Consider the following 15,914-nt stretch of genomic DNA (forward strand, 5'->3'; position numbering starts at 1 on the left):
TTATTTAGCCCTCTACCCTTGTATCCAGGATAAAAATACATACTTATACTAAAAAATTATTCATTGTTTATCTGAAATTCAAATTTAACAGGCCTTCTGTATTTTATCTGGCAACTCTAAATGTATGCAGAATTCTTGGCACATAGCAGGCATTCATTCAGTGGTAAGTATTAGTGTTCTTTCTATATAAGAAAAGAGCTCAGTTAAATGGCAGCGTGGTGCTTTTTAACTCTAACATAGAAAATATATGCTTTTGATCAAAATTGCAATTAACTGGACTGGATGTGACTCTAAGAATCCCTTCACCACTACTCAAAATGAGATGAAAGCAAAGGTCCCTAAGTGGAGGGTCATATTTGCATACATGGGATGGCACATTATAAAGCATCTAATATTACCACTTAAAACTAAATTGAACTTGCATCACCGGATAGTTAGTTATTGGTCTTTCCTTATCTTGTTCTAAATCTATACAGATAAACCATTCTTCATTTGATTCGAAGGTAATGCTGCTACAATTCCTGGGACAAAGGCACTAACATACAAGATTGAAAATGGAGTGATTGCCCCAGGAATTCTAGCTCCACATGGGTGAAGCTTGAGGTCACAGCAACTGTTACTTTGCATCTGGAGGAGGCAGGAGACTCTGCAAAGCTCTCTGCTGTTGCCTCTGACTCCATTTTCCTTCACTGCTAATTCATTGTTCCTACCTGTAAAATTTTCTAATATGCTTCCTGAGAAGCCGAAGAGAAAGCAGGCACCTTCATTTTCTCATCAAGTATTCACCATATTATGAAAAGGAAAACCCTACTGACTTGGCATTGAATGGCCAAACCCAGCATATTGTTACATATTGTTACCAGATTCACAACAGGAATAGATTAAGTGGATTTTATCCAAGATATCTAATTCCCATTACAGTACAGTACTGCGTATTTCTAATTTGGTGGCTGCTATGATCTCACACACTGCTTATTTTCTGTGCTTTTCCTATGAACCAGAAAAAAAAATCTATTTTTCCTGTTTGTTTTTTTAAGTGGAAATTATTATGCACATTACATAGATTAGTCTGCAATGTCTTTAAAAGTATTATTTTTCCTAGTTTTCAAAAAGTGGCATTGGAAATGTATCTCTTTCCATTTCATCACCTCTTCATCCTCGTTGGAAACTTGATCCATAGTAGGTATTAAGATCTTTGCATTTCTACTGGTTGGGCGATGACTTCATTTCTTTCATGCCAGCTGGGGAATCTTGTGTGGCTGAGCATTGGACCGAAGCAGGGCTGTGGGTTGCTGCTGCTGCTTAACAGCCGTTTGCATGTATCCAGCTGCTGTGTAAGGAATCCTCAGGCTACTAGTTCTTTGCACCTAAATCACCCAAGGGATCGCAGGCTGATGGACGAGTGTATGTGTGAATGTGTGTATATGTGCGTGTGTGTGTGTGCGCACAGGCAGCTGCAACAGATGGGCATCAGCAGCAATGGATTTCGATATCATTTTTACCAACAACAGAGATAAACAGTCCTCCATCCTTTATTTCCAAGCAGTGCCTCGGCTTCCGCCCCAAATGTGCTCTACCCTTCTTCTCCGATCCCCCACCCGCACCCGCACGTGTCCCTAGGGAGGAAGAGGCCAGGATAGCTGCGCTGCAGGCAGGATTCCCCCTCTTTTTCCGCTGTGACAGGCGGATTCCCGGGCCTCCTCGGCCCCCAACCCCCGCAGCCGCCCCTTTCCCAGTCACGATCTTCCCCGCCATCCCCCCTCCCTTCGAAAGCTCAAGGCTCGGGCCCCGCCCCTCCCAGCCGCCCAGCCCAGGTTGCTAGGGCCTGGCGGGGCAACCAAACCTGGCGCGCGAGGAGGCATGGCGCGCGCGTACGCGCGCAGACGAGCTTATACAGGGAACCAGCTGTCTTCTGCTTCGGGGACCAGTGCACGAGCGGCGCGGGCGGGGCGCGCGAGCCCGAGCCCGCGGACGAGCGCTCTCTCCTTATTGGTTCCTATCAGAAATGGGCGGGGCGAAGGCGGGACCTGGAGGAGCCTGAGGCGCTTCCCCATTGGTCCAAACGGGAGGGTTGGGGCGGGGCAGTTAGCAGCTTAGGCTGCGCGTTCTCCTGAGAGAGAGGGCGGGGTGGAAGGTTTCGATTAGTTGTCGCCGCCGCTGGGGAAGGTAAAGCGGCGACTGCGGCCTCGGGAGCTGTGGGACCCTGGCAGGAGGTGGGGATCTCGGCGGGGTGAGTAGACGCGCCGCCACCCGCCCGCCAAGCCTACTTGTCCTCATTCGGCCCCGCGCCCACCCAGCATCTCCTGAGAGAGGGGACCCACCCGGTCCCCCCGGGCAGACGTGAGACGGGGAGGTGGCGCGGGTCCCCCCAGAATGGGGCGACGCGGCGAGGGCACCCCAATCTGGAGTGGCTCCTCCTCAGCGCCCCATTGCGCCGCTGGAGGGGCTTCCCCGGCGAGGAGCTGGGGATGTATTTTGGGGTGTAGAGAGACGGGAGGGTGTGAGGAGGGGCGGCGGGTCGAGGCCGCCCCGTGGGGCTCCCCTCAGCGGCGGGTCTGCTGCATCCCCGCCCCGCCGGCCCCGCGGCCCGAGCTCCCCAGGGCTTGCGGCGAGGGAAGCCCCTTCCCGCCGGCGCTGAGGAGGAGCCTGCGCGCCGGAGCCCCCCGCCCGAGTTCCGTGGGAGTCCGGGACCCGCCGGGGACTGCGAGCTGCGGCCCCGGCCCTGCTGACCTTGGTCGCCTGCGAGGGTGGGCGAGCGACCCTCCGCCTGCCCCGCGGTTCCTCCAGCTTCCCCCGAACAAGTTTCAGGCGTCGTTATGAAGTTCAAGACTAGCATAGTGGGGAGAAGCAGAAATTGGCCCCTTCCCAGACCTTCGTACCCTTTGGACCCTCATAGAAATTAAATCCTGGGGTTTGGAACCATTTCCCAGAACGAACAGGTTCTTCTCGCATTGAGACGTTCTGTGCCCACGTTGGGGGAAAAAATAACCTGAACATATTTCAGTGTAAAGGCAGATCTTCTTTGAGGGTTTTGTTTTTCGCTTCACTTGAGTGTTAAAGCACAGATGCCTGAAAAAGAAAAGCCTGACCTTAGTATCTCCACAGTGAGATTAGACGGATGCTGTGATATTTAAGTAGTTGCAGATCAGTGTTCTGTTAACACAATCTATTTTAATTGACTGAAATTTAAGCTGATTTTAGAAAGTATTGCAGACACGGAATAATTTCTTTCCGTGCATCTGAATTAGGTTTGTTTGGATGTAATGGTTTATGTAGTTAATGTAAAGGATTACACAAATTCATTTGTCCGGGAGCATTTGACCGAAACAGGAGACATAAATATGTATAGAATAGAATTATTGCTTTAGGTAACATCTGCTGGAACATTTCCAGGTTGTTCCTTTCTTGCTGTAGGGTTACAAAAGAAGGCATCTTTACCGAGGCTATTCGGAATTATTTGTGAATGACATTTAGGTGTAAATTTGTTTTTAATTTCTTTAAGTGTTTTAAAATATTTTATTCATAAAATGTGAAGAGTTGAAGGGGGGGTAGTATAATCTTACATTTAACAACCCAGTTACGATCATTAATAATACATTTTTTAAAAAGGTGTGCCTGTTTTCGACAACATGATAGTTGAGTACCTTAGCAATCCTTTTAATTTCTTTATTAAGAGTACTATTTTAGGTTTGAGCATTTTTGGCGTTGACACTGGAACGGGAGTAAGGAAGCCTGCAGCAGTATTACCAGTTTGACACCACCAGTGGGTGTTTCTGTTGACAAATGCAGAGAAGAGAACATTTGGGAAGGAAATCTTTTTTCTAAGGGTGGGGGGTGGGCGAGTGGGGGACGGAGCCAGAAGAGAGAAGCTGTAGAAGAACTAAAGCTGCCAGCACAGTGTATGCTGAGCATTTCACAAGTACAAGGAAACCTAATTAGGATAAAAAAAATTCAGTTTGACTGTATTAAATAATAGAGCTCCAAAAGAGGCATGCTAAATAAAGTTAATCATTACAAGAGTGTTAAATAATCTACCATTTCAGAGGGGTTGGAGGGTCTTCAACTGTCAAATCCCTTTGAATTGTCTTGCCTTTTAACCTAATCAATGCAAGGATTAATTTGATATATATGTATATATAGAAAACAGTTTAGTATTCTAATTTTGCTTATTTAGCAAGTTTTCTGAGCCTAATTTTTTTAAAAACAAAATTTGGTATATCAAAAAAAATAATTAGAGGGACTTCCCTGGCGGTCCAGTGGGTAAGACTCTGCGCTCCCAATGCAGGGGGCCCGGGTTCGATCCCTTGTCAGGGTACTAGATCCCACATGCTGTAACGAAAGATCCCCCGAGCCACAACTAAGACCCGGCGCAGCCAAATAAATAAATATTTTTTAAAAATTAGAAATAAGCATTCTTTCTCCAGAGAGGATTCCTTTTTTTTTTTTCCTGCTCAGATTTATAATTTATTCATGATTTAGGGGTTTGTGGTAGGGATTTTTTACCCCTTTATCTCAGGTTTTTGATTTTCTACTTATGCAAGTTCCCTGGGCTAAATGTGCCATTATTTTCATTGTAATTTTCTTGGAGTCATTTAAATCGGAGTGTGGTAGCGACAGTATTCCCTGGGGTTTTAAAAGAAAAGGCTCCCATTGAGGGAAATTGCAGGGCCATCTCGCATAGATGAGTAATAGAAGGTTGACTGATTGCGAATCAGATGTATTCTGTTCCAAATGTGCTGCATGGAGTTAAGGCAGTCTCATTTAATAACAACCAGATTTTACTTGGTATTTCTGCTTTGAAGGTGCGGTATTGTTACAAAACGAAATACAGAGGTGGAGACATTTCGTCAAGTATGCCTTCCCACCGCCGCCCGCACCCACCCCCCAGCCTTGCTTCACCACTGTGTCTTAAGAATCTGTGAGAGACGCTTTCAACAATAGTTGCATTGTTGGAAATGACAGTGGCTTCTGTTGCAGAAATTCAACTTTTCATTTTGATTTATGTTTCAAGTTAATTTATGGTAGAAAATTCCAGTATATCTGAGAATATGGCTGTGGAATTTGTAAGGAGGCGAGCAGAGAAAAGAAGCCTTCTTCAGTGTGTCTGTTAAAAGTTCACCTTTTTTTTCCCCTTTTTATTTTGATAACTTTGGTGGTTATCTCCTTTATTTCTAATACATGTTAGAGGGTATGTTAACATAGTACTTCATTTTTGGCTGTTAGTGTGGGGATATGACTTTTTCATGTAATAAATTGATGTCAAGTAATAACAGAAGGCATTTAAGAACAAACGAATCCACATACTTAGATACAAAATGTGAGGGGAATCCTTTAGGTAACGCTTAATTTTGGTACAAGGATAGCAGAATTCGAAGTATTAAGTCACTTTTTAAGTAGAAAAGACTGTTTACTCAGAATTTGATAATTTTAGCTTCTAAAGTTTTAATTTTTGGCAACATTGAATTTCTTGATAGAGACAGAGGTCGAACCTCAAAGGTTCTTATCATCTGATGATGAAGTCAGTTGGGTCACATATTTCAACTTGAGAAAATAATGTAATTGAAAGACTATATTTAAACTTTCTGTTTGGGAGGGTTTTCCAATTTACTTTCTATCTTAAATTCAACATTAGAACTCTTTTGTTGGCGATGCATCACTTACTTTAGTGTTTGGATTTAAATTCTTGATAGTTTCTAGAATGTTTCCTTTATATAGAGCAGTGCTTGGAAGACTGGATTATTCAAAGATCTGGCCTCATTTCTCATTCAAGTTTGTACAGTTACTTCTTAATACTGTGTGATATGAACTTGGGTACAATTCTGTCAGTGGGAAATGAAAGCTGTGAGTGAGGACCTTCCACCTAAAGAGCCTGCTAACATTTAGACAATTCAGATTTGGGAATTAACAGAAAATTATTTATTAGGTTAAAAGGACTTAACCCATTCAAGTCTTTGGAATTGATTGTCAGCATCTTGAATTAAGCTCTTAGAAACATTTGTGTTTGAGATAGTTCTCATTAGGGTCAAGTTTTGGGTGTGGTCTCTTTTGGGCAGTCTTCTCTATAATAATTAAATTCTAATATTCTATTTATTCAGCCTTACTGAATACCAGGTACTATGGCAAATAATTTATTTGCATGAATATATGTGTGTATGTGTGTTCTCACAACATTCCTGTGAGGTAGATGTTTTTCTTATTTCCCGTATACACTTGACCAAATGGGCTGAGGGAGAGAAAATATTTTACCCAGATTACCTAGCTAGTCAGTAGCTGAGGCAAAACTTCCATTGAAACCGGTATGACTTGAACATGTGCTCTTCAAAACTATGCTTTCTGCTTCTCTTTAGAAATCTGATTTCCCAAACATGTTTTGAGCTCCTACTGTACATCACTCCTGGGGTGGTTACTGGAGGTATAAATATGCCTCCTGGAGTTCATAGGCTACATTGGCAAGGCTGCCTGACCTTTAGTCACATGGGAGGCTGGACTCAGATCCATCAGCACTGATGGATAGGACAACTGCAAGTTCAGACTTTTCTAAGAGGGTCATTAGTTCTGTTTCTTCATAAATGAAGGTTGTACATAATTATTTACACTCAAATGAGGTAGCTGTTTCTAATTAACCACTTGGTATTTCATGTTTCTTCATGTTCCATTTTAACTTTTGACTGACTTTGATTAAATTTGCTACACTAATAAAGGCTGTGAAGATATTCCTTGAATTCAATTTTGTGGTTTAGATGCACTCTTGAAGTAAAATGGCAGCCATTACAATCTGCAGATGGGTATCTCTTTTGTAATTGTAATGACTTCAGTAAAATAAAATTTGGAGGTGAAGTCTACAGAGATATGTTATTGATGTTGCTTAACACTATGTAGGAGTTGCAGTCTGACAAAATTTTTCTACTTGCAAGTAGAATTTTCTGTTACTTATAGCCTCTTATGGGTGTGTGTGTTTTTAAACAAGACCCATCCTTAAGAGAGCTACAGTTGCTTAGCCCAAAGGAACCCCCAGAGGTCCATGTTAGGGAGGAAAAGGACTTAACATCTTATTCTGTAATTGGTGAGAATCACTTTTGCCAGTTATTAAAGTTAGAAAGGAGTGATGAATATTGTAGAACCTCAGGGCTGGAAATCACCTCGGCCAAAGCAGGACAGTTGTTCTACCAAGATGGGAGCTATACAGAAGTGCTGTGGATTTCTTTACCAAGTATGGGTTTTGAATATGCATTTTTAACAGTTTTATTGAGGTATGCTTTACATACCATAAAATTCATGTTTTAACCGTACCATTCATTGATTTTTTTTTTTTTGTAGATTTATGGAGCTGTGTAACCATCACTACAATCCAATTTTAGAACATTTCCATCACCCCAAAAAGATCTCACCGGCCAACACGCATTTTTTTAACCTTATTTACTTGCTTCCGCCTAGATCCTTTTATCATTAGACACTTGTAAACGAAATCATGTAGATCTTAAAAGATAGGTCTTTTAAAAATACCTTCTTACATGTATTACAATTTCTTAGCACTTTTTGTATATTCAAAAGTTTTTGCCTAAACATAATATGTAGCAGAATATAAAGGACAGTACTGCAACTGCCATCCATTACCTTGTCTTTGTGGTTTTGATTTGATTCTGTTTTGATCTTTTTTAAACTGGCAAATAAAATACAGTGCTCTTAGTGATATGTTGGAAAAGCAGAAATAAGAAATCAAGGTAAAAGTAATATAATTATTGGGCAAGAAAAAATTCCTTTAGGATTTAAGACCAAGGGCAAAATAATTGGTTTTCTTGATTTTAAGCCAATAACATTGTGCATTTTATTGTTTGAGCTCTAATCCCCCTTGAGAGATCCATGCCTACGGTGCATGCCAGAGAGCAGGCTTCATTAAATTCAGGTATGCAAACGCATTGTCTACTTTTTGCAGTACTTCAGACTGGATTGTTGGGAGATTTAGAAATAGTTTAACCTGCAAGGTACTGTAGCTGCTTTTCCCTGCCTGCATCGTTTTTTTTAGTTACCCTGAAGGGTAGGCAGGGGAGTTAAAACTCCCTTGGGAACGAGTTGTACAGGATGGGATGAATTCCACCCGTTTGGTTCCCAGGTGCTCTTTGCTCCCTGTTCTGCATGTGTAGATGGACACTGCTGATAGGATAGCTTGGGGATGTTATTTTTTGGGTACACATAATAGAGGAATGCAGTTGTTTGGTTGGAAGTAAAGTGTTTTGGAAACAAACTTTCATTGCTTTTAGATGAACATTTCTCTATGGAAAGTGACACTTACAAGTGCCAGGCAGGTAAATCAATACCTCCTTGTGTGGTAGGTTGTGTCTGGATTTTTTTTAAAAATAAATTTATTTATTTATTTATTTTTGGCTGTGTTGGGTTTTCCTTGCTGCGCGCGGGCTTTCTGTAGTTGATGCGAGCGGGGGCTACTCTTCGTTGTGGTGCGCCGGCTTCTTATTGCGGTGGCTTCTCTTGTTGTGGAGCACAGGCTCTAAACGTGTGGGCTTCAGTAGTTGTGGCACACGGGCTCAGTAGTTGTGGCTCACGGGCTCTAGAGCGCAGGCTCAGTAGTTGTGGCGCACGGGCTTAGTTGCTCCACGGCATGTGGGATCTTCCCAGACCAGGGCTTGAACCCCTGTCCTCTGCATCGGCAGGCGGATTCTTAACCACTGCATGACCAGGGAAGCCTGTGTTTGGATTTTTAATAACAAACAGAAAGGACACAGCACTGCTCTGATAATAATAGTTTACTGTAAATTCAATCATAACTGGCTTGAAATAATTTTACTTTGAAAAAAAACCTGTTTAATTGCTATGGCTATGTGATTCTGTTGTTACTTTGTGTTCTTTGTTAAGAGAAAGGCCTAATATCAAATAGCAACAAATGAAGAGCTTTCTGACTTTGATTTAGAGGGAAATAGTGATTTCGAAAGTAACAACTTTGGTTTCTGGAAGTTAGTTAACAAAACATATGGATGAATACATTATGTTTTTTGCTTGTTTGTTTTTAAGACTGCTTTAAATTATTTTAGGTAAGTTGCAGTGTTAGATCTCAGTTTTAGATTTGGTACTATGCCTAAAGATTAGGTTCTTGGCAGTGTAAAATCATATTATGATAATCAGATTAAGCGCACACACACACACACACACACACACACACGCGCGCGCGTGTGAGGAAGATGTGGCAGATAAAAAACGGTGATAAGTAACAGCTGAAGAACAACTTACTGACTTGGATTTGCCCAATTACCCTGATATTGGCCAAGAGTAGTAGAAACTAGTTTCCTGATGAATAGAATCTTTCAGAGATTACGAAAGCTGGTTCAGATGTGACACATCCTAGAATTTATCCACAAACTCCACCCTGGTTTGTGAGCCAATGGTGGATGTTTTAACTTTAATCGCTAGTAATTATTACTGGTAATATTACCACTAAAATTTAAGATTAGCATTGCAAACGAAAAGAAAAAGTTTTATTTTAATTGTTAGTAATTGAAAATAGTTGAGGTAGAACAAAAACTAATTTTGTGCAAATTGGTGTTTCATAATTTATTTCTTTTTAAAGTAACCTGTCCTATATCCTGAGAATCTGTCCTTCATTTAGCAAATACTTATTGAGTGTCTACGGTGTACCAAACTGTGATAGAGGCTGGATAGAGTGATACATCAAAGGGAAGTAGGCCCTCAAAGAATTTATAGGCTTGAAATGGAGGCAGAGGAGAAGTACCAGGCGCTAACAGGGTAGGGGGATCTGCCATGTGGGGAGCAGGTAGGAAGGGCACGCTGAGGAGGTAACATTAAGTGGGACCTGAAGGATGAGAAGGGCATGGTTTAGTTGGAGAAATAAGTTTTCGTGGCAGAAAGTGCAAATGCCCTCAGGCAACTTGAGAGAAATAGAGGCTTTTGAAAAACCGAACCTTTTAAAGAACTGAAAGAAATCCGAAATGGCTGGAAAGTAGAGAAGCAGGTGATGACGCAGAAGTAGGCAGGGGCCAGGTCTTGAAAAGGCTTAGTAGGCCATCTGCTGGGTTTTTGAACTTGTCCTAAGTCTCCTGGGAAGCTATTGAAGGTTTTAAGCAGAAATGTGACATGAAATGAAATGCCGCAAAAAACAAGAGTTTTAGCTCAATGGAACCTTGATGATTTACCAAAAAGGTCATAATCCCTGCAAGGTAGAATATTCTTTCCTCATCTCATTAAAAATTTTGCAACTGCCTTCTTGGTTGATTGTCATTTGTGATACTCTTTCCATTGTTTTTATAGAAATTACCTTCAGTTTTCTAAAGGCTCCTTCTTTTATCCTTCACCAGTCTGTTAACCTTATATAGGAATGTCATTTCTATTTATAACTGAGTTAAAATTTTTTTCTAACAGTTTTAGCTCTCTTCCATATTTAAACTTAAAACTCTTCACTGGTTTTTTTTTCCCCCAGACATCTTTAATCTGCTCAAGGTTTTAATGAAACATTTCATTAAATATCAATATTAAATTTGCTTTATTCTTTTCTTTCCCTAAATACAGTGTCTTATGTCTAGTTTAATATTTGTCAGCATTTATGCTATTTCATATTTTATGAAATCTCATTTGAGCACGTACAGTGTTTTTAGAGAATTTTGTTAATAATGTTTAGAATCACTAATCTTTAGCAGGAGTACCATTTTCAAATCTGGTTCACATTCTGTGGTTTTACCATCTTTTATATTAAACTAGTCTCTGTTGAGCGTCTTACTTTCAAGTGAGCTTATGTATATAAAAGTGCTCCACAGGTTTTACTTTATATATCCTGATTTGTTTCTTTCTCCTTCTACAGTATGTATCCCTACATGCTCAGTTCATTTTTGGAAATCTTCAGCCACGCTAAGTTTTTCTTGCTTTGATGACTGAACAAGCATTCATTCAGGGCTTCCTTGGTGTAAAGTGGTTAGTTTGTGTCAGTATAGAATGCCATTGTGCACTTCCCCTCCATGTATACAAAGAATAACCACAGCATCACCTCCTTCTTCAAATATTTCCTTTGAAATCTACATTTTGATGCAGTCTCTAACTTAGCTCACTTTGGCCTTGAGTTCTGAGGCTTTTCTGAACCATTTTATACCTGCTCTGTATTCTTTCCTTGTTGATTTTTTTTTTTTCCTTGTGCTGGTAACTTGAAGAATTTACAGTGGTTTTGTGTCGTTACTATTTTCACTTCCTATCCAGCCCAGGACATTTATTTTTAAAGAGTTGCCTCATTTTAGAGTTTGATGTTTTTGTGCTAGTGGTTTCTCTACCATCCACAGTGACTGCCCTTGATTTGGAGTTGTGCTTTCCAGTCTTGTCCCTCTGTGCAGGGTTGGTAAAGGAAGGCCATACTTGTCTTTCTTTGACTCACTTTATGATGAGGTGATGATTTGGGTATCTTGGTGTCACTGTGATGGTAGGTGGTGGAGATACAAAGCCAGGCTGTGGTGTTGTGCCCTTTTATGGAGTTTGTATTCCAGCAGAAGAGGCCAAAAGCAATGACTAAAGAACAGGATGATATGTACATTTAGATGGAAACACAGGGTGCTGGTACTGTAGGCCAGAAGAGGTGCACTTAACGCAGACCTAAGGGGACTGGGGAAAGTAATGATTCCTGAGCATTTGTGAAGAGTCTTAAAGGAGGCCCAGAATGTCAGGTGGAGGGAAGGGGTTTTCTGGTAGAAGGTGTATTCAAACACACGGATCTAAAAGCATATAAAGCTGGGTGAATAGCAAGAAATGACGTGGATTTATATATTGCATGCCTTGCTTTGATGCTTTGACCCCAGCGACATCCCAGGACCTTGGTTTTCTTTCTTTATGGCCATTTGGCTTTTTTCTGTTCATTTTCACTTTTACCTGAGAGTATACATAGGAAATAAAGCCAGGAGTTTAAATAGGGGTGGACCTTTGGTAAAATGGATAAGCAGATGGTATCAGTTTTCTACTGTAAGCTCCCTGGAGGCATTGAGTGTTGCCTGTTGTCGCCTGAGCATCTAGTGCATTGCCTGGCACAGAGGAAATGCTCAGTAAATATTTCTCTTATGAAAGGTGCCTTTTTTCCTGACTCCCATCTCCTCCTGTCAATGCCTTTTTCCTTGTTTAGTGGTTTCTCTTCTCTGTCAGTTACCTGTCTAGTGGATCTTCCTCTCTGCTCGTCCTATAGACGTGCTTGTCCTGTAGGTCTAGTCACTGGTCTCGGACATAGTTGTGTTATAATTGGATCCGTGTTGATGTATAACTAGGTGCTAATGGCTCCCTCTGTGAGACTCCTCAAACTTCTGTCAACATTTACAGTGTGGTAGATGAAGGGGAAGCCGAAGTTTATAAATATAAGAATGATATTTCTTTGAATTTTTTCATGATTTGTTGCATGAATTCATAGAAGTGCTGAGTTCTGTTCCATAATAAGCTCTTGTGTGTGTGTGCATATGTGTGTTTGTATATATCTGCATTGTACTTAACATTAAACAAAACCAACATTCTGTGAAGATGTTTGCTTATTTATTATGTGGCTTCACCCCCAACCCCCATCACTGCTTAGGTCCCTCAGATTGGGAAGCTAGTTTTAAATGTGTTACCACATTGAGGTAAAATATGTGTCTTACAGAAAGGCTCTCTAGGATGCAATGATTTCACCAAAGAATCTACCGTACACTAACAGTTGGTTAGTTAGATGGAGGGCTTTTAAAAAAATTATTTATTTTATTTTTAGATGCTGTAGTAGACTTTTAAGTATCCTCTCTACATTTTGGTAATTTCTCATATTATAGGTCCCACTTTCCCAGAAAACTCATCCCCAGTCTCTTTTACAGCTAGGATACAGGCTTGTGACCTAGGTTTGACCAGTCATTTACACAGAGTGAGACTTGTATATAGAAGTGAGCATTGTGAGGTGGCCATCATGTGTAGTTGACTTGATGACCTGGTGATCATGTTGACAGAGGTGTTTGGTGGGGGCAGAGCTTATGGAATTCAGTCTCAAGTGGTGTTGGTGCTCAGCGGTGATAATCATTTTTGTTTGTTTTTTTTGTTTGTTTTTATCTCCCTATTCTCTGATCATCTGGAATTTGTGTTAGATGTCTTATATTAACTTTGGAATATTTTCAGCCATTATCTCTCCAAATATTTCTTTTGTCCCATTCTCTCTTCTATTTCTGTGATTCCAGTTACCAGTATGTTAGAACCTTTGATATTGTCCCACACCTCTTGAATGTCCTGTTTTGTTTTGTTCTGTTTTTCACTCTTTTTTCTCAGTGTTTTCGGTCAGGGTAATTTCTACTGACATCTTCAAGTTCACTGATTCTTTCCCTGACTGAGTTGAGTCTACTGAAGAGCCCATTGAAGGCATTCTTCATTTTTCTTAACTGTATTTTTAATTTTTAGCACTTTCATTGTATTCTTTCTTATAGTTTCCATCTCTCTGCTGAGTTACCAATCTGATTTTTCATGTTCCCCTTTTGGGTTAGAGCTCGAAACATGTTACTCATAGTATTTTAACTTTGATTCTAGATATTTCCAACATCTGATTCTGCGTCTAGTTCTGACATGTTCTTTGTCTTTTCTGAGTGTTGTTTTTTCTCTGCTTTTTGTTATGCCTTGTGATTTTTTTTTTATTGTAACACTGACTTATTTTGTAGAACAGTAGAAACTGAGGTGCAAAAATTTTTTTTCACTTTGAAAGCAGTCACTGTTTAAAAACTGACCAGATTACAAAAATAATCATGGTAGATACCTTAGTTTATCCTTCTAATAAGCCTGTTGATCTGGTCTTCCCTGTTGCCAGCATCTCTACATTCTAATGGGTGGTCTTTTTCTTTGTTCCGCCTCATGGAGAAGACAGTTTGAAGGGCCACGGGAAGTTGTTTGCTTCTTTGAAACGTTTTCCAACAGTATAGATCTCGTGAATCAGATCCTCCATGCAGATAATGCCATATTTACAAAGAGATCCAGCAATCAACACGTTATCTGTCAGGGCAATTCACTTGTTGATTTTGCCATAACCATGCTTGTAGATCAATTCATTTACTGACTTCAGGTTTGGATACCCCCATGCAATATATGGTTCCACAATTCTCAGCATGTTAATTGAAGCCTGTTGAGCTTCACATGGGTGCCATTGAAGATCTGACGGAGGTGGAGAAGCCGCAACACCTTTTGGACCTTTGGGCTCACGCCACTAATATCTCTGATCCTGATGACAAATGCCAATTTGGGCTCTGCAGGTACATAGAAGTTGCTGGCTTTTCTTGTCATCCTCACTATTCAAATCTCAGTTCTGTACATCTGCCTGTATTCCTTGTGATAGTGCTTAGCTTTTTCATAGATAAGCTTCCTCCTTGCCTTTCAAAGCATCTTCTGGGCATACTTCTTTCTCAGGCTCTTGATCTTAAGCTCTGCGAAATTCTTTTGCATTTTCTTAAGGGTTTCTGGCACAGCAGGAACCTTTTTTTAATTCTCTCTTGCACCCTCCATGGTTCTAGCTGGGAAAGAGCTGAGGTGCATAATTTTCATGTCTGTAAATGGGCACATCTTTCCCTGTGCTAGGCCTTTGGTTCAGGAATTTGAGTTAATCTAGTTTGGAGTTGGGCTGGTTTTAAGTTTGGTTGTTGCTGTGGTTACTCTCAGTATACCTCAGGCTTCAAATTCTCTGATTAGGGTGGGAGTTGGTTTATTTTATTGTGTCGGGTCTTCCTTCAGGACTGTGACTTAGGGTCTCCTTACATGCTCTTGATCTCCTCCTGTCCCTCTGCCAGTGGTATTATGCTGTTTCCTTGTTATTGGAAGTAGGTTAGCTTAGAGGTGGGGAGTGATGGTGGGGTGTGGTCTTTTGTTCTGATGAAACCTCAGGCTTAGGCCTGCATCAACGTCCCAAGGTCATGCCCGTACCCTAGCTATTGTTGTGGGCTCAGTGTGGAGTCCTGCCCCTCTCCCAGAGTAGGGTGCCCACCCCTTCCTCCGGCTGTAGTGAGTTTTCACCAGTGCTTTAAGGGTAGAAGCACTTATTGGCCTTTCTTTCACAGATAAAGGTTTTTCTTCCCTAGTGGACGTGGGAGGGAAGGATCTGGGTGTACATCTTGCTCCTGAGACACTGCTGCAGTTCCCTTCCCTCAAGTCTGCATCACAGTGGGCACTCCTCAGGGCTCTTTCTGTGAGTGCTTGGTGGCGTTGGTGAAGGAAGATCCTGCAGAAGGCTGGGGTCTCCCCTATTTCTGTGACCTCCATTGGTTTCACACTGTTCCTTCAGCAAGCCACATCGGGCTTCAGCAAGCAATATCGATTTGCTTTTTATTCTAGCTGAACTCTTGTCAGTGGCCACTTGCAGTCTACCCTAGGTGAGCACAAGGTTGTCTCCTCTCTCCTTGCAGGCCCTTCCTCTCCGAAGATTTTGAGCCAGTTGGTTGTTCTCTGATGGCTTTCAAGAAAGTCATGAATTTGAAATTAGTACAGCTCTTTTTTATTGTAAGGGCGGGCAGCTCCGTTCCTTCCAGCTTTCTTATTCCAGGATGGAAGACAGAAGTTTGGTTACCCTTAGAATTTTAACATGCGCATTTAACTAAGTCAAAGCTTACTTATTATTCCTATCCTCCCAAATAAGACAGAGATTTTAGAATGGCTTACTTTTGAACCCTCATCCCCTCTTCCATGTTAGTTATTTATGCTTTGGTTTTGTCTTGTTGAAACCACCTTAAGTTTGTGAAATAGTGAATATTTACTCATCAACATGTTTTCAGTTTTCTTTGCTCACCATTCTTTATTCACCCCATTTCTTCCTTTTGGGTTTAGTTTTCTTCTTTATAAAGAATGTTCTTAAGTAGTTCTTTCACTAAAGGCCTATTAGTAGTAAACATGGTCTTGGTGTTTCTGAAAGTGTCTTTACTTCACTTTTTCTCTTGAATGAT

The 15,914-nt window shown here is 41.1% G+C and overlaps 1 protein-coding gene and 1 pseudogene across 2 annotated transcripts in view; one reads left to right on the forward strand and one right to left on the reverse strand.

The window, feature by feature from the left end:
• Window positions 1-2,156: 2,156 nt before the first annotated feature.
• The window catches only part of CDKL5 (cyclin dependent kinase like 5), a 188,626-nt gene continuing 174,868 nt past the window's right edge, over window positions 2,157-15,914 (forward strand). For both annotated transcript variants that reach the window (XM_059910711.1, XM_059910712.1), the window contains exon 1: window positions 2,157-2,230. The gene's annotated coding sequence lies outside the window, so the exon portion shown is untranslated. The remainder of the gene's footprint in view (window positions 2,231-15,914) is intronic.
• On the reverse strand, window positions 13,718-14,487 carry LOC132357466 (large ribosomal subunit protein uL30-like; annotated as a pseudogene).

The sequence above is a fragment of the Balaenoptera ricei genome, chromosome X, assembly GCF_028023285.1.
Source record: "Balaenoptera ricei isolate mBalRic1 chromosome X, mBalRic1.hap2, whole genome shotgun sequence".
Classification (NCBI taxonomy): domain Eukaryota; kingdom Metazoa; phylum Chordata; class Mammalia; order Artiodactyla; family Balaenopteridae; genus Balaenoptera; species Balaenoptera ricei.